Source organism: Lates calcarifer, linkage group LG4 (genome assembly GCF_001640805.2).
Source record: "Lates calcarifer isolate ASB-BC8 linkage group LG4, TLL_Latcal_v3, whole genome shotgun sequence".
Lineage (NCBI taxonomy): Eukaryota > Metazoa > Chordata > Actinopteri > Centropomidae > Lates > Lates calcarifer.
Window position 1 is genome coordinate 11,235,404 of NC_066836.1, and position 15,303 is coordinate 11,250,706.

At 42.3% G+C, this 15,303-nt stretch overlaps 1 protein-coding gene across 1 annotated transcript in view; it reads right to left on the reverse strand.

Annotated features, from left to right (window-relative positions):
* Nucleotides 1-15,303, reverse strand: part of phlpp1 (PH domain and leucine rich repeat protein phosphatase 1) — a 110,567-nt gene that overhangs the window by 28,010 nt on the left and 67,254 nt on the right. The window lies entirely within an intron of this gene.

The following is a 15,303-nucleotide window of genomic DNA, read 5'->3' on the forward strand; positions in this document are numbered from 1 at the left end:
TTTAAGGAATTGTAGGTTATTTTGAATTCATGTAATGTATGTTCTCCCATATGTCTCCCTTGACCAAAGCTGAGCGTGGATTGATGCTGTCTTTACAGTTTGGTTTTGATCAGTTAGGAAATTTCACACGGGGTCAGCTGATTTTTTCGTGTTACTCAGTGTACGGCGACAGGAAAAGTGCACTAGGTCGCGTCGAGGTGAACCAGCTGAATATAAGCCACTCAAGTTGACGACAAGTGCATTGAAAAGTAAAAGCTGCTGGCCTTTACCTTTTCTTTGTCAAAGCGCCTGTTTGGCCAGTAGTTAGTAAAGTAATATTTTCAGCGTTGTCCACAGTCTCATGACATGTTTAACAGGAAGCACAGCACGCTGGTTAAGCTCATGGCAAACTGTTACTAACAGCTAAAATGAAAGCTTGTCTGTATGTAGTCTAACTGGTTAGTTTGTCACTAATCTCCAAATTTTGCAAATGCTATAAACTTCACTCTCTTAAACCAGTAACAGTCTGAGCTGGACTGATAGGGGTCTGTATGGATAAAGATAAAATCCTAATGATACCCATCCCTACAGCTGGTTAGTGGCTTCGCCCTGACTTTAGGCAGATGAGATATTCACTGTTCAAATAACTTCATTATAAGCCTTGTTTAAGCATAAATGATTTATATATGCACCCAATAACAGAACTTAAAAAAAATGCTTTTGCTCAAAGCTCAAAGCTTGTAAACTCAAGTTAAAACTGAGTTTTATCTCCTTTTGGGAGGGGGTATCTCTGTGTGTTTGTGTGTGTGTGTGTGGGTGTGTTTGTGTTTGTGTTTGAGGGGGAGGGGAAGAGGAGTTGATTGAGTCTGTGAGAAGCTGCCACAGAGAGGTTACAGTCAGGAGAGCCAAGAGCTGTCACAGATGATGAGCTCTGAAAAATATTATCACAGAAAATAATTAGCGTAAAAGCTTTTATTTAAAATTTTACATCTGGGAAGTGTGAACTGTTACGCCAGCGTGTGCCCTGCGACCTGCGTTGACCCCGCGGTTGCCGGGTCCCGCGGTCGCCGCTCCCACGGGCCGGGTGCGAGGGCCCGTTCAACGCTGCTCGCAGCTTTAATTATTATTTTTATTATTATTTTTATTCTTCTTTTCCGCCTCTTAGATCGGCTTTTTGAGGGCCTTAACATGCGTGAAAACTTACCAAAATTTGCAGACGCGTCAGGCACGGCGAAAAATTTAATAATTTAGGGGTCTTGAGCATGGGCGTGGTAAAATGCCCTCGGTAGCGCCACCTACATTTTTAAACGGAACAGCCCCTCAAGCCCGTTGCGCCTAAAAATCTGAAAATCTGCACACATATGTAACATCCCATGACGCACCAAAAAAGTCTCTTGGAGCCATATTCTAAACCCAACAGAAAGTATTTTTATTTTGACCGGAAGGTGAAAAAATTGTGTGTTTTTGGCCATTTCAGGGGTCGCTTGAACGCGAACTAGTCCTAGACGCATTATCCCATTGACTTCAAAACTTAATAGTATGTTCTTAAGACATAGACGATGTTAAATTGCGGCAGATTTTGAGTTTTTGTTGAAGGGCGTGGAAGTTATGGCCCCTCAAAGTTCGATTACTCGCCACGAAACAGGAAGTTGCTTTATTTTTGCTATATTTCGGCCATACTTTGTCCAAACTGCATCAAACTTTACAGGATTGTTAATGGTACCTATCTGCACACATCCATATGTCAATATTCATACAATTGTTGTAGCGCCACCTATTTATAGCAGGAAATGACATATTTTATAGTGTGATGTCCAGTTTCTAGACGGGTGACCAGATTCACTTCAAATGTTGTCAGCCCCTCCTTGACAATTTTTGGAAGACTGGCTCCGAAAATTGTGAGTTTGGGTCGAAGCGTGTGCCGGTTCTGGCCCGTCAAAGTTCGGAAACCCAACTTCCTGTTTGAAACCTCAGATTTTGGGGTAACTTCCTGTTGCGACTCTCTACTTTATCCTACAGATGGAGCCATTGTATTACTCTTTGATGGGTTTTTGGAAGGGGGTCTCTGTGTGTGTGTGTCTGTGTGTGTGTGTTTGAGGGGGGAGGGGAAGAGGAGTTGATTGAGTCTGTGAGAAGCTGCCACAGGGAGGTTACAGTCAAGAGAGCCATGAGCTGTCACAGATGATGAGTTCTGAAAAATATTATCACAGAAAATAATTAGCATAAAAGCTTTTATTTTAAATTTGTTGCAACAAATTCAGGTTTCTTACAGCATTTTCCTTATTGAAAACTAAATTCTACCTGAAATGTATCAATAAAAATCTTCTTTTTGCAGTTAATGTCACCAGTTTATAGTTTAGTTTTAATAGCATTCCCTGTCACTGATGTGCCTTTAATTATCGGTTCTATCAGGGATCATTTATGTGTTTATCTTACGGGGTGAGCCACCTCACAGGTTGGTTATATTACCTGTTGACCTCAGCTCAGTGAGCTAAGACAATGTTTAATGCAGTGTTTTTTCTGATATGAAAATGGATATTATTCAGCACATCTAACCTCAGCAGGCCCCTCTTCAGAAACTCATATCTGCAGATGTCAAAGCTGGCTCAAAAAATTAAACTGGCTTCAAATTAATTTTAAGGAATTGTAGGTTATTTTGAATTCATGTAATCTTTCTCCATCACCCTTTCTGTTTCTTTCCATCTCTCTACTCATCTTCTCCATATGTCTCCCCTTGACCAAAGCTGAGCGTGGATTGATGCTGTCCTTTACAGTTTGGTTTTGATCAGTTAGGAAATTTCACACGGGGTCAGCTGATTTTTTCGTGTTACTCAGTGTACGGCGACAGGAAAAGTGCACTAGGTCCACGGGCGTCGAGGTGAACCAGCTGAATATAAGCCACTCAAGTTGACGACAAGTGCATTGAAAAGTAAAAGCTGGCTGGCCTTTACTTTTCTTTGTCAAAGCGCCTGTTCGGCAAGTAGTTAGTAAAGTAATATTTTCAGCCTTGTCCACAGTCTCATAACATGTTTAACAGGAAGCACAGGCACGCTGGTTAAGCTCATGGCAAACTGTTACTAACAGCTAAAATGAAAGCTTGTCTGTATGTAGTCTAACTGGTTAGTTTGTCACTAATCTCCAAATTTTGCAAATTGCTATAAACTTCACTCTCTTAAACCAGTAACAGTCTGAGCTGGACTGATAGGGGTCTGTATGGATAAAGATAAAATCCTAATGATACCCATCCCTACAGCTGGTTAGTGGCTTCGCCCTGACTTTAGGCAGATGAGATATTCACTGTTCAAATAACTTCATTATAAGCCTTGTTTAAGCATAAATGATTTATATATGCACCCAATAACAGAACTTAAAAAATGCTTTTGCTCAAAGCTCAAAGCTTTTAAACTCAAGTTAAAACTGAGTTTTATCTCCTTTTGGGAGGGGGTATCTGTGTGTGTGTGTGTGTGTGTGTGTGTGTGTGTGTGTGTGTTTGTGTTTGTGTTTGAGGGGGGGAGGGGAAGAGGAGTTGATTGAGTCTGTGAGAAGCTGCCACAGGGAGGTTACAGTCAAGAGAGCCAAGAGCTGTCACAGATGATGAGCTCTGAAAAATATTATCACAGAAAATAATTAGCGTAAAAGCTTTTATTTAAAATTTTTACATCTCGGAAGTGTGAACTGTTACGCCAGCGTGTGCCCTGCGACCTGCGTTGACCCGCGGTTGCCGGGTCCCGCGGTCGCCGCTCCCCGACGGGCGCCGGGTGCGAGGGCCCGTTCAACGCTGCTCGCAGCTTTAATTATTATTATTATTTTTTTTTTCTTCTTTTTCCGCCTCTTTGATCGCCTTTTTGAGGGCCTTAACATGCGTCAAAACTCCTGAAAATTTGCAGACGCGTCAGGCACGGCGAAAAATTTAATAATTTAGGGGTCTTGAGCATGGGTGTGGCAAAATGGCCTCGGTAGCGCCACCTACATTTTTAAACGGAACAGCCCCTCAAGCCCGTTGCGCCTAAAAATCTGAAAATCTGCACACATATGTAACATCCCATGACGCACCAAAAAGTCTCTTGGAGCCATATTCTAAACCCAACAGAAAGTATTTTTATTTTTGACCGGAAGGTGAAAAAATTGTGTGTTTTTGGCCATTTCCAGGGGTCGCTTGAACGCGAACTAGTCCTAGACGCATTATCCGATTGACTTCAAAATTTGATAATTTGTTCTTAAGACATAGACGAAGTTAAATTGCAAAAGTTTCGGACTTTTCATTGAAGGGCGTGGAAGTTATGGCCCCTCAAAGTTCGATCACTCGCCACAAACAGGAAGTTGCTTTAAATTTGCTATATTTCGGCCATACTTTGTCCAAACTGCATCAAACTTTACAGGATTGTTAATGGTACCTATCTGCACACATCCATATGTCAATATTCATACAATTGTTGTAGCACCACCTATTTTATAGCAGGAAATGACATATTTTATAGTGTGATGTCCAGTTTCTAGACGGGTGACCAGATTCACTTCAAATGTTGTCAGGACAGACTTAAGGATTTTTGGAAGACTGGCTCCGAAAATTGTGAGTTTGGTCGAAGCGTGTGCCGGTTCTGGCCCGTCAAAGTTCGGAAACCCAACTTCCTGTTTGAAACCTCAGATTTTGGGGTAACTTCCTGTTGCGACTCTCTACTTTATCCTACAGATGGAGCCATTGTATTACTCTTTGATGGGTTTTTGGAAGGGGGTCTCTGTGTGTGTGTGTGTCTGTGTGTGTCTGAGGGGGGAGGGAAGAGGAGTTGATTGTGTCTGTGAGAAGCTGCCACAGAGAGGTTACAGTCAGGAGAGCCAAGAGCTGTCACAGATGATGAGCTCTGAAAAATATTATCACAGAAAATAATTAGCATAAAAGCTTTTATTTAAATTTTTACATCTGGGAAGTGTGAACTGTTACGCCAGCGTGTGCCCTGCGACCTGCGTTGACCCCGCGGTTGCCGGGGTCCCGGGTCGCCACTCCCCGACGGGCGCGGTGCGAGGGCCCGTTCAACGCTGCTCGCAGCTTTAATTATTATTATTATTATTATTATTTATTTTTTTTTTCTTTTTTCCGCCTCTTAGATCGGCTTTTGAGGGCCTTAACATGCGTGAAAACTTACCAAAATTTGCAGACGCGTCAGGCACGGCGAAAAATTTAATAATTTAGGGGTCTTGAGCATGGGCGTGGTAAAATGCCCTCGGTAGCGCCACCTACATTTTTAAACGGAACAGCCCCTCAAGCCCGTTGCGCCTAAAAATCTGAAAATCTGCACACATATGTAACATCCCATGACGCACCAAAAAGTCTCTTGGAGCCATATTCTAAACCCAACAGAAAGTATTTTTATTTTGACCGGAAGGTGAAAAAATTGTGTGTTTTTGGCCATTTCCAGGGGTCGCTTGAACGCGAACTAGTCCTAGACGCATTATCCCATTGACTTCAAAACTTAATAGTATGTTCTTAAGACATAGACGATGTTAAATTGCGGCAGATTTTGAGTTTTTGTTGAAGGGCGTGGAAGTTATGGCCCCTCAAAGTTCGATTACTCGCCACGAAACAGGAAGTTGCTTTATTTTTGCTATATTTCGGCCATACTTTGTCCAAACTGCATCAAACTTTACAGGATTGTTAATGGTACCTATCTGCACACATCCATATGTCAATATTCATACAATTGTTGTAGCGCCACCTATTTATAGCAGGAAATGACATATTTTATAGTGTGATGTCCAGTTTCTAGACGGGTGACCAGATTCACTTCAAATGTTGTCAGCCCCTCCTTGACAATTTTTGGAAGACTGGCTCCGAAAATTGTGAGTTTGGGTCGAAGCGTGTGCCGGTTCTGGCCCGTCAAAGTTCGGAAACCCAACTTCCTGTTTGAAACCTCAGATTTTGGGGTAACTTCCTGTTGCGACTCTCTACTTTATCCTACAGATGGAGCCATTGTATTACTCTTTGATGGGTTTTTGGAAGGTCTCTGTGTGTGTGTGTCTGTGTGTGTGTGTTTGAGGGGGAGGGGAAGAGGAGTTGATTGAGTCTGTGAGAAGCTGCCACAGGGAGGTTACAGTCAAGAGAGCCATGAGCTGTCACAGATGATGAGTCTGAAAAATATTATCACAGAAAATAATTAGCATAAAAGCTTTTATTTTAAATTTGTTGCAACAAATTCAGGTTTCTTACAGCATTTTCCTTATTGAAAACTAAATTCTACCTGAAATGTATCAATAAAAATCTTCTTTTGCAGTTAATGTCACCAGTTTATAGTTTAGTTTTAATAGCATTCCCTGTCACTGATGTGCCTTTAATTATCGGTTCTATCAGGGATCATTTATGTGTTTATCTTACGGGGGTGAGCCACCTCACAGGTTGGTTATATTACCTGTTGACCTCAGCTCAGTGAGCTAAGACAATGTTTAATGCAGTGTTTTTTTGATATGAAAATGGATATTATTCAGCACATCTAACCTCAGCAGGCCCTCTTCAGAAACTCATATCTGCAGATGTCAAAGCTGGCTCAAAAAATTAAACTGGCTTCAAATTAATTTGAAGGAATTGTAGGTTATTTTGAATTCATGTAATCTTACCATATGTCTCCCCTTGACCAAAGTCTTTACAGTTTGGTTTTGATCAGTTAGGAAATTTCACAGGGTCAGCTGATTTTTCGTGTTACAGTGTACGGCGACAGGAAAAGTGCACTCTAGGCGTCGAGGTGAACCAGCTGAATATAAGCCACTCAAGTTGACGACAAGTGCATTGAAAAGTAAAAGCTGCTGGCCTTTACCTTTTCTTTGTAAAAGCGCCTGTTCGGCCAGTAGTTAGTAAAGTAATATTTTCAGCGTTGTCCACAGTCTCATGACATGTTTAACAGGAAGCACAGCACGCTGGTTAAGCTCATGGCAAACTGTTACTAACAGCTAAAATGAAAGCTTGTCTGTATGTAGTCTAACTGGTTAGTTTGTCACTAATCTCCAAATTTTGCAAATTGCTATAAACTTCACTCTCTTAAACCAGTAACAGTCTGAGCTGGACTGATAGGGGTCTGTATGGATAAAGATAAAATCCTAATGATACCCATCCCTACAGCTGGTTAGTGGCTTCGCCCTGACTTTAGGCAGATGAGATATTCACTGTTCAAATAACTTCATTATAAGCCTTGTTTAAGCATAAATGATTTATATATGCACCCAATAACAGAACTTAAAAAAATGCTTTTGCTCAAAGCTCAAAGCTTGTAAACTCAAGTTAAAACTGAGTTTTATCTCCTTTTGGGAGGGGGTATCTGTGTGTGTGTGTGTGTGTTGTGTTTGTGGGGGGGGGGAAGAGGAGTTGATTGAGTCTGTGAGAAGCTGCCACAGAGAGGTTACAGTCAGGAGAGCCAAGAGCTGTCACAGATGATGAGCTCTGAAAAATATTATCACAGAAAATAATTAGCGTAAAAGCTTTTATTTAAAATTTTTACATCTCGGAAGTGTGAACTGTTACGCCAGCGTGTGCCCTGCGACCTGCGTTGACCCCGCGGTTGCCGGGGTCCCGCGGTCGCCGCTCCCCGACGGGCGCCGGGTGCGAGGGCCCGTTCAACGCTGCTCGCAGCTTTAATTATTATTATTATTATTTTTTTTCTTCTTTTTCCGCCTCTTTGATCGCCTTTTGAGGGCCTTAACATGCGTGAAAACTCCAAAATTTGCAGACGCGTCAGGCACGGCGAAAAATTTAATAATTTAGGGGTCTTGAGCATGGGCGTGGTAAAATGCCCTCGGTAGCGCCACCTACATTTTTAACGGAACAGCCCCTCAAGCCCGTTGCGCCTAAAAATCTGAAAATCTGCACACATATGTAACATCCCATGACGCACCAAAAAGTCTCTTGGAGCCATATTCTAAACCCAACAGAAAGTATTTTTATTTTGACCGGAAGGTGAAAAAATTGTGTGTTTTTGGCCATTTCCAGGGGTCGCTTGAACGCGAACTAGTCCTAGACGCATTATCCGATTTGACTTCAAAATTTGATAATTTGTTCTTAAGACATAGACGAAGTTAAATTGCAAAAGTTTCGGACTTTTCATTGAAGGGCGTGGAAGTTATGGCCCCTCAAAGTTCGATCACTCGCCACAAAAACAGGAAGTTGCTTTAAATTTGCTATATTTCGGCCATACTTTGTCCAAACTGCATCAAACTTTACAGGATTGTTAATGGTACCTATCTGCACACATCCATATGTCAATATTCATACAATTGTTGTAGCACCACCTATTTATAGCAGGAAATGACATATTTTATAGTGTGATGTCCAGTTTCTAGACGGGTGACCAGATTCACTTCAAATGTTGTCAGGACAGACTTAAGGATTTTTGGAAGACTGGCTCCGAAAATTGTGAGTTTTGGTCGAAGCGTGTGCCGTTCTGGCCTGTCAAAGTTCGGAAACCCAATTTTTTGAAAGGTCAGATTTTGGGGTAACTTCCTGTGCAACTCTCTACTTTATCCTATAGATGGAGCCATTGTATTACTCTTTGATGGATTTTTGGAAGGGGTCTCTGTGTGTGTGTGTGTGTGTGTGTGTGTGTGTGTGTGTGTGTTTGTGTTTGTGTTGAGGGGGAGGGGAAGAGGAGTTGATTGAGTCTGTGAGAAGCTGCCACAGGAGGTTACAGTCAGGAGAGCCAAGAGCTGTCACAGATGATGAGCTCTGAAAATATTATGACAGAAAATAATTAGCATAAAAGCTTTTATTTAAAACTTTTACATCTCGGGAAGTGTGAACTGTTATGCCAGCGTGTGCCCTGCGACCTGCGTTGACCCCGCGGTTGCCGGGGTCCCGCGGTCGCCACTCCCCGACGGGCCCGGGTGCGAGGGCCCGTTCAACGCTGCTCGCAGCTTTAATTAGGGCCGAGCAACGAGTTGCGTGGGCCCAACGGGGCCATGCAACGAGTTGCGGCTTTTTGAGGGCCTTAACATGCGTGAAAACTTACCAAAATTTGCAGACGCGTCAGGCACGGCGAAAAATTTAATAATTTAGGGGTCTTGAGCATGGGCGTGGTAAAATGCCCTCGGTAGCGCCACCTACATTTTAAAACGGAACAGCCCCTCAAGCCCCGTTGCGCCTAAAAATCTGAAAATCTGCACACATATGTAACATCCCATGACGCACCAAAAAGTCTCTTGGAGCCATATTCTAAACCCAACAGAAAGTATTTTTATTTTGACCGGAAGGTGAAAAAATTGTGTGTTTTTGGCCATTTCCAGGGGTCGCTTGAACGCGAACTAGTCCTAGACGCATTATCCATTGACTTCAAAACTTAATAGTATGTTCTTAAGACATAGACGATGTTAAATTGCGGCAGATTTTGAGTTTTGTTGAAGGGCGTGGAAGTTATGGCCCCTCAAAGTTCGATTACTCGCCACGAAACAGGAAGTTGCTTTATTTTTTGCTATATTTCGGCCATACTTTGTCCAAACTGCATCAAACTTTACAGGATTGTTAATGGTACCTATCTGCACACATCCATATGTCAATATTCATACAATTGTTGTAGCGCCACCTATTTATAGCAGGAAATGACATATTTTATAGTGTGATGTCCAGTTTCTAGACGGGTGACCAGATTCACTTCAAATGTTGTCAGCCCCTCCTTGACATTTTTTGGAAGACTGGCTCCGAAAATTGTGAGTTTGGTCGAAGCGTGTGCCGGTTCTGGCCCGTCAAAGTTCGGAAACCCAACTTCCTGTTTGAAACCTCAGATTTTGGGGTAACTTCCTGTTGCGACTCTCTACTTTATCCTACAGATGGAGCCATTGTATTACTCTTTGATGGGTTTTTGGAAGGGGGTCTCTGTGTGTGTGTGTCTGTGTGTGTGTGTTTGAGGGGGAGGGGAAGAGGAGTTGATTGAGTCTGTGAGAAGCTGCCACAGGGAGGTTACAGTCAGGAGAGCCAAGAGCTGTCACAGATGATGAGCTCTGAAAAATATTATCACAGAAAAATAATTAGCATAAAAGCTTTTTATTTAAATTTGTTGCAACAAATTCAGGTTCTTACAGCATTTTCCTTATTGAAAACTAAATTCTACCTGAAATGTATCAATAAAAATCTTCTTTTGCAGTTAATGTCACCAGTTTATAGTTTAGTTTTAATAGCATTCCCTGTCACTGATGTGCCTTTAATTATCGGTTCTATCAGGGATCATTTATGTGTTTATCTTACGGGGGTGAGCCACCTCACAGGTTGGTTATATTACCTGTTGACCTCAGCTCAGTGAGCTAAGACAATGTTTAATGCAGTGTTTTTTCTGATATGAAAATGGATATTATTCAGCACATCTAACCTCAGCAGGCCCTCTTCAGAAACTCATATCTGCAGATGTCAAAGCTGGCTCAAACGTTGTCCACAGTCTCATGACATGTTTAACACGAAGCACAGCACGCTGGTTAAGCTCATGGCAAACTGTTACTAACAGCTAAAATGAAAGCTTGTCTGTATGTAGTCTAACTGGTTAGTTTGTCACTAATCTCCAAATTTTGCAAATTGCTATAAACTTCTCTCTTAAACCAGTAACAGTCTGAGCTGGACTGATAGGGGTCTGTATGGATAAAGATAAAATCCTAATGATACCCATCCCTACAGCTGGTTAGTGGCTTCGCCCTGACTTTAGGCAGATGAGATATTCACTGTTCAAAACCTTCATTATAAGCCTTGTTTAAGCATAAATGATTTATATATGCACCCAATAACAGAACTTGCAAAAAAATGCTTTTGCTCAAAGCTCAAAGCTTGTAAACTCAAAGTTAAAACTGAGTTTTATCTCCTTTTGGGAGGGGGTATCTGTGTGTGTGTGTGTGTTTGTGTTTGTTTGTGTTTGTGTTTGAGGGGGAGGGGAAGAGGAGTTGATTGAGTCTGTGAGAAGCTGCCACAGAGAGGTTACAGTCAGGAGAGCCAAGAGCTGTCACAGATGATGAGCTCTGAAAAATATTATCACAGAAAATAATTAGCATAAAAGCTTTTATTTAAAATTTTTACATCTCGGAAGTGTGAACTGTTACGCCAGCGTGTGCCCTGCGACCTGCGTTGACCCCGCGGTTGCCGGGTCCCGCGGTCGCCGCTCCCCGACGGGCGCCGGGTGCGAGGCCCCGTTCAACGCTGCTCGCAGCTTTAATTTATTATTATTATTTTTTTTCTTCTTTTTCCGCCTCTTTGATCGCCTTTTTGAGGCCTTAAATGCGTCAAAACTCCTGAAAATTTGCAGACGCGTCAGGCACGGCGAAAAATTTAATAATTTAGGGGTCTTGAGCATGGGTGTGGCAAAATGGCCTCGGTAGCGCCACCTACATTTTTAAAGGAACAGCCCCTCAAGCCCGTTGCGCCTAAAAATCTGAAAATCTGCACACATATGTAACATCCCATGACGCACCAAAAAGTCTCTTGAGCCATATTCTAAACCCAACAGAAAGTATTTTTATTTTGACCGGAAGGTGAAAAAATTGTGTGTTTTTGGCCATTTCCAGGGGTCGCTTGAACGCGAACTAGTCCTAGACGCATTATCCGATTGACTTCAAAATTTGATAATTTGTTCTTAAGACATAGACGAAGTTAAATTGCAAAAGTTTCGGACTTTTCATTGAAGGGCGTGGAAGTTATGGCCCCTCAAAGTTCGATCACTCGCCACAAAACAGGAAGTTGCTTTAAATTTGTATTTCGGCCACTTTGTCCAAACTGCATCAAACTTTACAGGATTGTTAATGGTACCTATCTGCACACATCCATATGTCAATATTCATACAATTGTTGTAGCACCACCTATTTATAGCAGGAAATGACATATTTTATAGTGTGATGTCCAGTTTCTAGACGGGTGACCAGATTCACTTCAAATGTTGTCAGGACAGACTTAAGGATTTTTGGAAGACTGGCTCCCGAAAATTGTGAGTTTGGGTCGAAGCGTGTGCCTGTTCTGGCCGTCAAAGTTCGGAACCCAACTTCCTGTTTGAAACCTCAGATTTTGGGGTAACTTCCTGTTGCGCTCTCTACTTTATCCTACGATGGAGCCATTGTATTACTCTTTGATGGGTTTTTGGAAGGGGGTCTCTGTGTGTGTGTGTGTCTGAGGGGGGAGGGGAAGAGGAGTTGATTGTGTCTGTGAGAAGCTGCCACAGGGAGGTTACAGTCAAGAGAGCATGATCTGTCACGTGGAAGTTATGGCCCCTCAAAGTTCGATTACTCGCCACAAAACAGGAAGTTGCTTTATTTTGCTATATTTCGGCCATACTTTGTCCAAACTGCATCAAACTTTACAGGATTGTTAATGGTACCTATCTGCACACATCCATATGTCAATATTCATACAATTGTTGTAGCGCCACCTATTTATAGCAGGAAATGACATATTTTATAGTGTGATGTCCAGTTTCTAGACGGGTGACCAGATTCACTTCAAATGTTGTCAGCCCCTCCTTGACGATTTTTGGAAGACGTCCTCCGAAAATTGTGAGTTTTGGTCGAAGCGTGTGCCGTTCTGGCCCGTCAAAGTTCAGAAACCCAACTTCCTGTTTGAAACCTCAGATTTTGGGGTAACTTCCTGTTGCGACTCTCTACTTTATCCTATAGATGGAGCCATTGTATTACTCTTTGATGGATTTTTGGAGGGGGTCTCTGTGTGTGTGTGTGTGTGTGTGTGTGTGTGTGTGTGTGTGTTTTGTGTTTGTGTTTGAGGGGGGAGGGGAAGAGAGTTGATTGAGTCTGTGAGAAGCTGCCACAGAGAGGTTACAGTCAGGAGAGCCAAGAGCTGCTTTACACGCGGATAAAAACTTCAGTTAAGATTTGAGCTGTCACTTGAGAAAGCATCATGCCAAAAACTAAGGAAATCACTGTAGACTTGAAGAAAAGAATTGTCGATGCTCAGGAAGCAGGAGAAGGATATACAAAGTTATCACAGCATTTCCAAGCGTCAAGAACTCAAATGAGAAGCGTCACCGAGAAATTCAAGGAGAGCCACACTGTGCAGAACAAGCCTGGCAGAGGTAGGAAGCCAAAGATTTCAATGACCCTGGAAAGAAAACCAGTTAGAGACCTGTCTAAAGAACCCATAAACGCTGCCAAGACACTAGTGAATGACTAAGTTAAGTCTGAAATTGTAGCCTCAAAGAAGATTACATGAATTCATGTAATCTTACCATATGTCTCCCCTTGACCAAAGCTGAGCGTGGATTGATGCTGTCTTTACAGTTTGGTTTTGATCAGTTAGGAAATTTCACAAGGGGTCAGCTGATTTTTTCGTGTTACTCAGTGTACGGCAACAGGAAAAGTGCACTACATCCACCGGCGTCGAGGTGAACCAGCTGAATATAAGCCACTCAAGTTGACGACAAGTGCATTGAAAAGTAAAAGCTGCTGGCCTTTACCTTTTCTTTGTCAAAGCGCCTGTTCGGCCAGTAGTTAGTAAAGTAATATTTTCAGCGTTGTCCACAGTCTCATGACATGTTTAACAGGAAGCACAGCACGCTGGTTAAGCTCATGGCAAACTGTTACTAACAGCTAAAATGAAAGCTTGTCTGTATGTAGTCTAACTGGTTAGTTTGTCACTAATCTCCAAATTTTGCAAATTGCTATAAACTTCACTCTCTTAAACCAGTAACAGTCTGAGCTGGACTGATAGGGGTCTGTATGGATAAAGATAAAATCCTAATGATACCCATCCCTACAGCTGGTTAGTGGCTTCGCCCTGACTTTAGGCAGATGAGAATTCACTGTTCAAATAAGTTCATTATAAGCCTTGTTTAAGCATAAATGATTTATATATGCACCCAATAACAGAACTTAAAAAAATGCTTTTGCTCAAAGCTCAAAGCTTGTAAACTCAAGTTAAAACTGAGTTTTATCTCCTTTTGGAGGGGGTATTTCTCTGTGTGTTTGTGTGTGTGTGTTTGTGTTTTGTGTTTGAGGGGGAGGGGAAGAGGAGTTAATTGAGTCTGTGAGAAGCTGCCACAGGGAGGTTACAGTCAGGAGAGCCAAGAGCTGTCACAGATGATGAGCTCTGAAAAATATTATCACAGAAAATAATTAGCGTAAAAGCTTTTATTTTAAATTTTACATCTGGGAAGTGTGAACTGTTACGCCAGCGTGTGCCCTGCGACCTGCGTTGACCCCGCGGTTGCCGGGTCCCGCGTCGCCGCTCCCGACGGGCGCCGGGTGCGAGGGCCCGTTCAACGCTGCTCGCAGCTTTAATTATTATTATTATTATTTTTTTTTCTTCTTTTTCCGCCTCTTAGATCGGCTTTTTGAGGGCCTTAACATGCGTGAAAACTTACCAAAATTTGCAGACGCGTCAGGCACGGCGAAAATTTAATAATTTAGGGGTCTTGAGCATGGGCGTGGTAAAATGCCCTCGGTAGCGCCACCTACATTTTTAAACGGAACAGCCCCTCAAGCCCGTTGCGCCTAAAAATCTGAAAATCTGCACACATATGTAACATCCCATGACGCACCAAAAAGTCTCTTGGAGCCATATTCTAAACCCAACAGAAAGTATTTTTATTTTGACCGGAAGGTGAAAAAATTGTGTGTTTTTGGCCATTTCCAGGGGTCGCTTGAACGCGAACTAGTCCTAGACGCATTATCCCATTGACTTCAAAACTTAATAGTATGTTCTTAAGACATAGACGATGTTAAATTGCGGCAGATTTTGAGTTTCTGTAGATGATGAAATAATCTTAGCGTATTTTGGCTGTTACGAGCATGTGCCCTGCGAGCGTTGACCGACGAGTGAGTTTACTATTATTATTATTATTATTATTATTTTTTTTTCTTCTTTTTCCGCCTCTTAGATCGGCTTTTTGAGGGCCTTAACATGCGTGAAAACTTACCAAAATTTGCAGACGCGTCAGGCACGGCGAAAAATTTAATAATTTAGGGGTCTTGAGCATGGGCGTGGTAAAATGCCTCGGTAGCGCCACCTACATTTTTTAAACGGAACAGCCCCTCAAGCCCGTTGCGCCTAAAAATCTGAAAATCTGCACACATATGTAACATCCCATGACGCACCAAAAAGTCTCTTGGAGCCATATTCTAAACCCAACAGAAAGTATTTTTATTTTGACCGGAAGGTGAAAAAATTGTGTGTTTTTGGCCATTTCCAGGGGTCGCTTGAACGCGAACTAGTCCTAGACGCATTATCCATTGACTTCAAAACTTAATAGTATGTTCTTAAGACATAGACGATGTTAAATTGCGGCAGATTTTGAGTTTTTGTTGAAGGGCGTGGAAGTTATGGCCCCTCAAAGTTCGATTACTCGCCACGAAACAGGAAGTTGCTTTATTTTTGC